At 31.2% G+C, this 11,313-nt stretch overlaps 1 long non-coding RNA gene across 1 annotated transcript; it reads right to left on the reverse strand.

The window, feature by feature from the left end:
* Nucleotides 1–8,806: 8,806 nt before the first annotated feature.
* LOC119663494 lies at nucleotides 8,807–9,393 on the reverse strand. Its single transcript, XR_005251051.1, has 3 exons — nucleotides 9,311–9,393; nucleotides 9,106–9,252; nucleotides 8,807–8,993 (listed from the first exon to the last, which is right to left on the reverse strand). It is a non-coding gene; the product is annotated as an uncharacterized LOC119663494 (long non-coding RNA).
* Between the last annotated feature and the right edge of the window lie 1,920 nt (nucleotides 9,394–11,313).

Here is an 11,313-nt window from a genome sequence, read left to right on the forward strand (position 1 = left end):
AATCGCAAACAAATTACGCATTCGTTTTGCTGAATTAACTGTCTTAGCTTCATTCAAACAAACTCTCCACTCATTATCATTGGACGCAATTCTCCTAGCATGACATGCTTCGATAAATGTGCTATAAACAATTCCATTGAATGTACGCACATCTTCATATGATTTTGGCCCTTTTACATGCAACAAAAGTAATCTTAAATGGAATAGCTCGATTTCTTTGGGAGACACCATATACACCCGAGTAATAATTTTATCTCCTACTCGTTGTCTTTTTTGCCAAGATTTTCTACTATCAATCCAAATGAATCACTTTGATTCAATTGAAAGAAAGCTAATAGCTTCGTAAGCTTAGGATTTTCTACTGCTTGTCTTTCTGGGCCTTCGCGAAATATAATATTTTGTCTTTGTGGCAAATGAATGTCAAGACGAATTATAATATGAGACTGAAAATGCATAGGAAATTCATATATTCGCCACATAGCCTCAGTTGATCCCACATATCGACCATTCAAAAAATTTCTAACTTCATCTACTTCAACTTGTACTTGTTGGTCATTTTCGTTTGTGCTTTCACTTTGAATTAAAACAGTTGCACTATCAAAACCCTTATATACATATTTATATATGTGTTTAATACTTTTGACGGAAGTGCACACCTCGACATTAATGTGACAATTATATTTTGCAAGCAAATATGGGTTGTATGGAACGATATAACGATTATCTAAAGACTTTCCTCTAACATCAACGGAAACATTATTATCGCGCCGTCTATACAACAGATAACCATTAACTGATTCTTTCGTTAATTGTACAAAATCCTTTGATAATTGTTTTGAACATTTTCCATCTTGCATACATACAGAGCTTGGATTCAAAACACCGCATGGACCGTGCATCATGTGGTTGACAACAAATTCATGTAATTTTGGCTGCAAATTTTCATCCGGTATCTCTGCATAAACTATTTTATCAATATCAGCCGGCCCGACAATTTTGTCATTTTCACATAAAGTTATCAAAATGTGAGCATGAGGCAAACCTCTTTTTTGAAATTCGATTGTATATATAAGAGCCTCAACTTTGCCAAAAATATATTTATTCCAAATGTCAAAAATGAGTTCTTTTAACTTCGATTTAAATACACGCACAACTATTTCAGGCCTGAAATGAGATGATTCATTAGGATCAATATTATATACAATTTCCGCCCAATTCGGATTGCAAGTCATTGTAACAAAAAGCGATGGCTTGCCGAAGTACTGAACAATTGACATTGCATCTAAGTAATTTTGATACATGTTTCTCGGAGACCCAGTGAAGGATGAAGGCAAAATCACTTTACGACCTAAGCTACCATCTCCTACTTGATTCGTTTGCAAATAATCACTAATATTGTTATACACATCTGCCCTCAAATTTACTTGATTCTGTCTTATAAAATGTAGTCGACATCCTTTTATTCTCACATACATATCAACAATGTATTGCAAAAATAGTTTTTGCGATTTATGCAAAAAGCTAAATTGATTCCTTATTGCAAATCTGAAACATGCAAATTGTAACATTGTAACTTTATTTCGAATCTGCCTACCATTAGAATTATGTTGCACGTTATGCGATATATTAACGTGCCAACCAAAATCTCCATTTGGGAATAGTAAAGGATATGCCAATGGTTCCAAAGCAGAATCTAATACTAATACATTCTTAACTACACCATTTGTTTTTAAAAAAGATATCATATTTCTCTCAAATGGTGGTTCACCATCTACAGTCGTAAATATTATATCTTCGTATATCTGTATCACGATTCCCGGTAATTGCCATACAAATCTCTTTTTGTGCATTGCATACTCTATCATAATGTTCTTTCATTGTACAAAATGAATATCTCTCGAATTGAAGTGTTGTTAATGTCGATTCAACCAATTAATTAACCTTAACTATCACACAATTCACAATTAAAATTCATCACAATTAAAATTTAACTATCACACAATACACTTGAAATAAATCTAAAAATTTCAAACTCATTAACCTTAACTATCCACATTTCACAATTAAAATATATCACAATTAAAATTTATCAAAATTAAAATTTATCACAATTAAAATTTAACTTTCACACAATGCAAATAAAACGATTGATATCAAAGGATATTTCCACTTCAATGCGTTTTTTTTATTCACAAACAATATTTGAAATTTAATGAGCATTAAAAATCTGATTGTAACAGAATCCACAAAGTCCAAACACACAAAGTCCACTTTTTTCCAAAAGTGGAAAAAAATCGCACACACAAATCGACCGTAAACAATACACAATTCGTCACAAAAAAAACTTTGAAAAACACATGTATTTTGTTGTTGTAGTCGCTAAATTTACGCCAACGCATTTTTAACTGTGTTTCCGTTAACGTACATGCGAAAAAATAACATTGTGTTCCTCTGCACATCTTCACCTTTCCAACGGTATAAATTTTATCCATATATATCAACGGCAACACAGTTAAAAAGGGGTAACAAACTTTTATGTTAGCGTAATTATATATAGATTGTACACTTCTTCCAATTACTAATTTAACATTTATTCAAAATTTAGCTTAAAAATTTTAAAGAATTAAACTTCGTCCGAGCGCTTTCTAGACTCAATTTTCGCAGTTATTTAATTTCTGGCACAATATAAAATTGTTTTGTGAGTTCTGTCCATTTCGGAGAGAAACTCAGTGCAGTGCATAGCATATTAGAAGCACTGGATTAAGTGTTACATTGTGCTAGAGTAAAATGCGGCACAACTAAGGCTGCAACACTTAAACAGAAACAAAGTTTGCATGTAAAGTGTGTAAGCACACAAACTCATTTAATTGCAAATTTATTTCTCCGATCCAAGCCGTTTATGTTGAAAGCTGATATTTTATATTGTTCGCAATTTTGTGTTCCATTGAGCAGCTATGTTTCTTCCGGTGCTGCAACTCAACTTTGCGTAGATACTTTTGTAGTAGCCAACAGGAAAAGTGCAAATAATGAAATAAAATATGTTTGAAAAAATGAGCAAATAAATGAAAATGCAGTTAAAAGTACAGAATTTCGTTCGTGTTTAACCCATTTTAGGTTATCAGCACAAATTGTCGATGTCGGAAATTCTTGCCTTACGGCCACTGTAGCAATTTACTTGGCATCTGAGAACGAACATTTTTGTTTGCAGCAAATTGCAATGCAATTTGTTGTGGGTTGAGGAAAAACTGCACAATGCGACTTATGAGCAATTTAAGTAAATAAAAAAAAAAGAAAACAAAAACTAAAGAATATGAACAGCAAACTATAACTAAGAGAAATTAATATAAAAGTTTTAAATTTATTTATTTTTCAACTTAAAGTTTTATGTTCATTCGAACTGTCGACTTGTTAGATATAAAGTTGGCTGATACACGGCGAAACTTTACCATAACTTCTGGCCAAACTTCGAAACTTGTTAAGTGTTATTAAATAATACATGAACACAATTATGGTCATGATAAAATTTAATCTGCTGCATGTAATCATAAACTACTGTAACAATAGAGGTGTTATAAGCCGAAATACACTATATAATATATAGCTTCTGCAGCCTGTAACGAACCTTTTTCACCGAGGTTTCGCTCGCTGAATTCCAGGTTCCGTCCTACAATAAATTTATTTGATAGGAGCAGTGAAAAGTTTGCGATGATATGACGTATGAGGTAGACAGAGGTTTTTCTACTGAAATCTAGGTTTCTCTGTTGTGAAATCAATGAATTCATGGTAGAAATGTGAATTTCTGTCACACCTTGAACGATCACTAACGAAAAGTGTATTTCGTTTGTCCAGGAACGATTTATTGATGATCGCAAATAGGAATTGTCAGCAACTTGGAAATGGTCACTAACGAAGTGTTGATTTCGTTTGCCGTGGATTTGGTATGAATAATATCTCTGTATAATTATCGCCTTACCACTTGATCTTCTAACGAAATTTAAATGCCTATATGTAGAAAGTAGCATTTTTGTCAAATACGTAGATATTAATATATTAACATTTATTACTGGACAACACTGTTATCACCAATGTGACGATGCACAAAAAACCGTGAACAAACTTTAAGCGAAATTTTTCTTTTACAGTCACTGTTACATTTTTAAGTGACCCCCTCGCATTATCGGACAAGCATTTGTTTGATATAAATGCCTTAAACGTTAAAAAAAAATGCTAAAAATATGATTTTTTTGCTTTTATTAATTCTTAACATCTAAATTATATAATTATATAATTCTATCTATCTAAATTATAAAAAAAAAAAACATTTCTCATAATAACTATTAATTTAAAGTAACCGATACAACAGAACCGATACAACAGAACCGATACAACAGAACAGAACCGATACAATTTTTTGGGCTCAACGTATAATCGGACAAAACTAAGCATCCATGCTAAAAATGCAGAAATGTGGCATTTAATATTTTGTTGCATATCCTTTGTTATCCAGAACAGCCGGAATACGATTTGGAACTGATTTTACCAATTTTTAACACACTTCTGGCTCAATTGAGTATCATGCTTCAAGTAAAGCCTCCTTTAGCTGTACTATTGTGTTAAATTTTTTTTGGTACACTCTCCTAGCTAATTTCGTCCAAAAATGCTCAATTACATTAAGGTCTTAATTGCAGCCCAGACCTTAATCCTCTCAAAAATGCAACCAAAGCTTTGCTACGCCTGGCGTATGCTTGGGATCGTTGTCCTGATAAGAAGCAAAATTTTCTGCGATACTCGATTTCTCTGCACTTCGCTGTACATTCTGTTTCATAATGTCGAGGAATCCAAATTTTTCCATTTTACTATCTATAAAATTACCTACTCCCGCACTTGACATACAACCCCAAACCATAACAGAACCTCCTCCATGTTTTATAGTGGTTTTTGTATTGTGATGATTGAATTCTGCATTTGGTTTACGCCATATAAACATCTTACCATCAGATCCATGCAGATTAAATTTACTTTCATCAGTGAACAAAATCTTAAAGAAATGAAAATTATCAATGAAAATGTATTTAAGATGATTTACCATCAATTTACCTGATTTAAACAGATTTCTGTTTTTAGTAAATATTCCTTAGCATATTTTATTCTTTTGTTTTTATTTTTCTGGCAATTCTTCCGTGATAATCGAATTTATATAATGTATTGCGAATAGTATTTAAGCATACATCTTTTCCAGAGCAGGATTTTAATGAAAATTTAAGATCTTTAGCGGTTTTGAAAGGATTTTTCTTTATTTCTTTCAATATCGAACGCTCTTCTCAATCATTTAATATTTTGCCTTGACCTGCTCTGCTCTTATTGATCAATAAACTCATCACGGAACCTCTTGATAATGTCTTGGGCAGTAGATTTACTTATTCCAACTAAATTGGCAATTTCTCTAACGGTTTTGACAGTAGATTGCTTTTCATTTGGTGCCATTTTATTACTAATTTCTGTTACAATTTTATAATTTATTATTTATATTTATCTTAATGTAAGTAACCTTGTGAGAATTATTACTGTAGTTTTGAAGTGTATATTTGTAAAATAACAGTATTTTTAGCATTGCTGCTTCACTTTGTCCGATTATGCGTTGAGCCCAAAAAATTGTGTTGGTTCTGTTTTTTACTTTATATTTACAGTTATTATGAGAAATAATAACTAATAAATTTTTTTTTATAATTTAGATAGTTAACTATGTTAAGTATTAATTAAAGCAAAAAAAATTATATTTTTAGCATACTTTTTAAGATTATAGCGCATTTGTATCGAACAAATGCTTGTCCGATTATGCGAAGGAGTCACTGTATATTCAAAACAATAACTTAACATTTGGTAATAAAATAGCATAAAATACTATATTCTGATTATAACAAAAAATTGCAGGTATCCAACTAATGACGTAGAGCAAAATTTAAAAAAGCCGCGATATAGAAAGGACACAAATGTCGAAGCTGCGAAATACTCGAGAGTGGACCTGTCTAAGAACGATTGAATAAGTTATATAAACGGAATGAATAAAAGAGGATTACACCGATATCGATCCAAGTAGTATATAGAAATTAATTAATTAAATTTGATTTTGACGTAAATATGACAGTAATGACTATTTTTACTTTAACAATCTTTGGGGTATTTAATATAAAGCTTTCGAACAGTAGTACCAAATAGTAAAATTTAACAATTAATAATATATTAGGTGTACCGGTATGAAATGAGCGTTTTTTGGTGAAAATAAAACACTAATTATTAATAGGAAAGTAAAAAACATTTTATTCAAAGTATTGGCCATTGCTTTCTACATATTTTGACCACCTTTCTGGCAATTTGTGGATACCACGCCAAAAAAATTGTTCGTCTTTTAAAGCAAACCAACCAGAACACCCAAATTTTTCGACCTCCTCGTAGGAATCAAGTGCTGCTAGCCACATGTTCCCCATCCGATGAAATAAATGTAGTCGAAGGAGCCAAGTCTTTGTGAATACGGCCGGGCTGGGTACAGCTCTATCAGCCAAGTGTTTTGATTGCATTCCTGAAACCGTTTTGCTTTGTGTGCAGGTGCATGTCATGACCAGAATTAACCCTTGCGTGTCTTCTGGCCCATTCTTGTCGTTTCTCAGATCAATTCATGGTTCACAGTTTATCGTTTGTTGTTCATACGCGACCAGCATTGACGGATTTTCACCAGGTATTTTAGAGCTCTGGTCCCCACCAAGAACAGCATTGTCTTCTGCGAATCATCTGGGTTTTGCAGCTCGATGGTGATGTTTGTCCCAGATCTAACCCATGTTTTTTTCGTTTAGATTCTAATAATCAATTTTCATCGCAGAACACGATGCAACCGATTTTCTTTGTGTCTTTGAAGCAAAATTTCACAAGTGTTATTCTGTTTCCATTGTCTTTTCATTCATTATTGGCACCCAGTTCCACACTTGCGACTCTCCCATAGCTTTTAAACGGTCAGAAATTGTTTTCGTGCAACAATTTAACATTTTTGCCATATTGCTTTGACCCAATGTCATCTCCCATCCAAATATTCGTTTACAACTTCGGCGGTCGTTTCAAACTTTTTTGGCGGTCTTCCAGTTCTTTCATTTCTCACATCAAAATCATTATTTCTGAACCGTTGAAACCATCTTTTGCATGTTGCTTCTGATAGAGCATGATCACCATATGCCTTGACAAGCATTCGATACGACTCTGCACCACTTTTCTTCAAATGAAAACAAAAAATTAATGCTTTCCGCAAATCATCACTTTCTAGAATAAAATTCGACATTTTTAACACGTTGAAAAAATATGATGTTGTCTGTTCAATGACTTGATGTATACTATATATATTTCACACATGTCATAGCAAACAAACAAAAAGAAATAAAGGTTCGTTCACAACAAATGTTCCCTGTCGGAACATTTGTTGTATCTTTACGCTCACTTCATACCGGTACACCTGGTATATAACACAGCGAATAAATTTGTTAATTAACTTTTACAGCAAATTAACAAAACTCGAAAAAAAAGTGTGAACAAAAAAGTCAAGTACAGCTTTGGATCAGCTTATAAACGCTGACGCTGAGCTTCAAATTTAGCAGGGCACGAGTTGTATTATTTACGAATAATTAAATACAAGAATTATTTCCAAGATCACTGATGATGGGTATTTGGCAATACTCGAAACAGCTTGATGGTCAACCAAAAATTCAATTAATTAAAATAATATAAAAATAATTTTTGTTGTTGTAGTTCACCAATGTTCGAAACCTCTCGAAATTTATTAATTATAAGATAATTTATACTTTTATGATTCGTAAATTGTTTCATAAATGATCGCACACATATTTTTAAAAAATTACCTATTAAAAAAGAAGAAAAAGCAAACAATTGTTATAATAGTTGGTGTCAAAAAATCTGAAAGCATTGGCAATTTTTTATATAATATAATTAATTTCTAATAATAAATTATATCATAAAATTTTTTTGTTTAAATTATAGCATATAATTTAATAAAATTGTAAGCGAATTATTTATTCATTATCAGTAATAAAAATAAGTAATACGTACAATAGATGTTTGCATACAATTTTAAGAATCTGGTAGCCTAGTCTAATAAATATTCAACTATGGCGCATTAGTGGCCAAAACCAATGGAAAAAGAAGTACGTCAGCAGAAATATAGATGATTTGGACGCACGCTACGTAAGCAAACAAACAATATTACGCACAGTGGACTTTTCTGGAACTCTCAACGCCACAGAAATAGAGGATGCCCAAAAATTACATGGCGTCAAACAATCACAAATGAAACATTAAGAACTATAAATTAACTGAGATTTATGGCACGAAATCGTCAACTTTGGAAAAACTTTGTTACGGATTTGTGTGAATAGACTAAGTTCTACACACAGAGAACAACTGAAATTTGTTTGTAATTTCATTTATTGGAAAAGAAGTAGTTTTATTGTCGGGAACAAAAGTTTGTTTGCCTGAAAATAATTTCATGTATTATAGGAAATAAATTTTGGTTGCAGTAATTAAATTTAATTTGGTGAGTAATGAAAACTTAAGTTGTAACAAAAAAATTTTTGGTTTCTCTCAAAAATAATTTAATTGGCGGTAATGTTTAACATTTTTGTGTTAAATTTCTTTTCGTTTGTGAGAAAATAATTGTTTTATTACCTATAAATAATTTCATATAAAAAAAACAACCACATAGTTGCAAGAAATTTATTTTATTATTTATTTTATTGTGAACTATTAAAAATATATTTTATATCTGCTACGTGTAACCACGCTGCTTCAATCGGAGATCCAATTAATGTAATGAATGGCTGCACTTCTTCCTTTCTATTCTGTCGCTCTTTTAAAATTCCTCTTATAGCTGTATCTGCACTGCAAATATCCACAAAATGACGGAAGCAACATCAACCCAGCTACTGTTTTTTGTTGTTCTAAATAAATAAGTAAAAATTTGCAAAGTAGTTATAGATATTAAAGCAGTTTTCTCTTTTATGGTGTTATGGTATTTTATGGTATATAGTGAAGTTTAATTGATAACGTTACCAATATTTTCATTTTCTATAAGTTCCAAAATTTGCAATGTAGCTGATGATTTTGTACGAGGTAGCTTTGATAATTCGACTGCAATAAATTAGACGGAATGTCAAAATTTAGCGGCTTACCATACATGCGTTTAGTATCTTCGATAAACTAATAAATTGGATGTATTATTATTTAAATTTTCAAATATTACATGAAATAAATATACCAGTTTATATCCAAAGCTTTGTGCTGAAACGGCAAAGCCACATCAAAATGAACTTCCGTTGCAAGATTTCAGTAGAATTTTTAGTATCAGTATCAGTAGAAATTTTATTGTTTTTATCTTCACTGAATTCACGTCTACCGGTAGATTTTTATCTTCGTGTAATTATCTTCGGTACAAACAATCTTCGGTACAAACAAAAATGACGCCCGTTTTCGCGCCGGCAAACAACCAAAAATATGCAAGCTGTGTGTGATGTAAAACGCAGTAGTTTTTTTTTTCATTAATGCTTATTTTATATTATTTTACTAACTGTCTAATCCAAACAACACTTTAGAATAAATTTTACTTAAAACTAAATCAAAACTTTATACTCAATTATTTATCAAAAAAAACACTTCTGGCAAAATTTTTTTTTAATATGCTTCGTTGCGCAATTAACAAATAAATCGACCACACTAGAGCACAACTCACGTAAAACTAGAAGCATTCTATGCTTCAAAACAAAAGGCAATACTAATATCAAACGATGAGCAACATAATCTCTTCTCTCATGTCTCTTCATATTTATTTCTCTTCTCTCAATTATTTCGTTTCTCTCAAAAATATTTTTGATCTTCACAAACAAAAATTCAATTTCATTTCTCATAAACAAACTACATTTTAGCCAAAAATAATTTTTTTTACTGCAAACAAACTTCATTTCCTCCAAAAGCGAACTTTAGCCCGTCACTAAAAAATCTATATTCTTATTCTTGTTTATTCAATAATTACCAAATACAAAAGTAATAAGATTATCAATTTATTAGGCTCCTAACTATAGATGAATTGATTACTTACGAACTTAATTAAACATAGTAGCTTTTGTTATAAAAATATTTTTTAATGCAGATAATATAGTATACCATATATATTAAAAAAGGGGCACACAAAACAGTACAAGAAACAGTTTTGTAATGCAGACAATGTAATATTTTTATTGGTATTCTTGCTAATCGTCTTTCCACAAAGATCAAAAGATCAAACAACTAGAGAATGATAAATACAGACAATTGCCATAAAACCAACTTTATATATAAAAAGATTTTCATTATAGGATGTGATGAAAAAAGTTTTTTCTTTGTATCTTTGGCTATAAAACGAGTATGGAATTAATTAGCATAAATTCTATGTTGTAAGCTCCCGAATAAAAGTCTACATATAAAAAAAATTTAAAATATTGATGCAAGAATAATATTTCGACAAAAAAGCATAATACAAAATTCAAAACACAAAACTAAGATAGCTAATTTAATTATGTATAGATGTGGTTCATATTTTCCCTCTAATATAGCGCAGCAACTTAATTTGATGGTAAACATTTGCAAAAAATTGACACAACTTTAATTCAAAGGAACACAAGTTAACTTCCGCTTTAGGTCGACTGTCAAAGAAATATTTATCTGCGCTTTAAATTAAATAGGGTGTAAGTTTAACACCTGGTACTTAAATTCAAAAAGTATTTAAAAATTAAATCACAAAAAAATTTGTCAAAATGCCTTTGATAATGGGTACTTGACAAAGCCCAAAACGTTAACGTTAAGAGGCGACAACGGTTCAATTGTGCCTTCATATATAAGATATGAAAAATCTTCCCCTGTCCAACTTTTTTTTTGTTTTTTAAGTTCTAATTTGTACTTACACCTCCTAGGAAGTTCACAAAACGTTATTATACCTTTTTGTGCAAAAATAAGATCACATAATTTGCTACGTCATAATAGTGGGCCCGTAACAAACAGTATGCTGTTTATAGAGGAGATTTTCAACTCGACTGAGTTCAGAAATATATGACCATATTTCTCAAGAAACTAATCGAAAAGCCAAAAGAATTTGTGAAGTTTATAATAATGGTATAAAGGTTTCCTTATTGTTATAAACGTTCGCCATTCACTTCAACTGAACTCGATGCGTTTTTGGGCATTCTTACTGCTGTTGATGTACGGAGAGACAACAAAACTAATGTAGAA

The sequence above is a fragment of the Teleopsis dalmanni genome, unplaced genomic scaffold, assembly GCF_002237135.1.
Source record: "Teleopsis dalmanni isolate 2A unplaced genomic scaffold, ASM223713v2 unscaffolded_contig_0477, whole genome shotgun sequence".
NCBI lineage: Eukaryota > Metazoa > Arthropoda > Insecta > Diptera > Diopsidae > Teleopsis > Teleopsis dalmanni.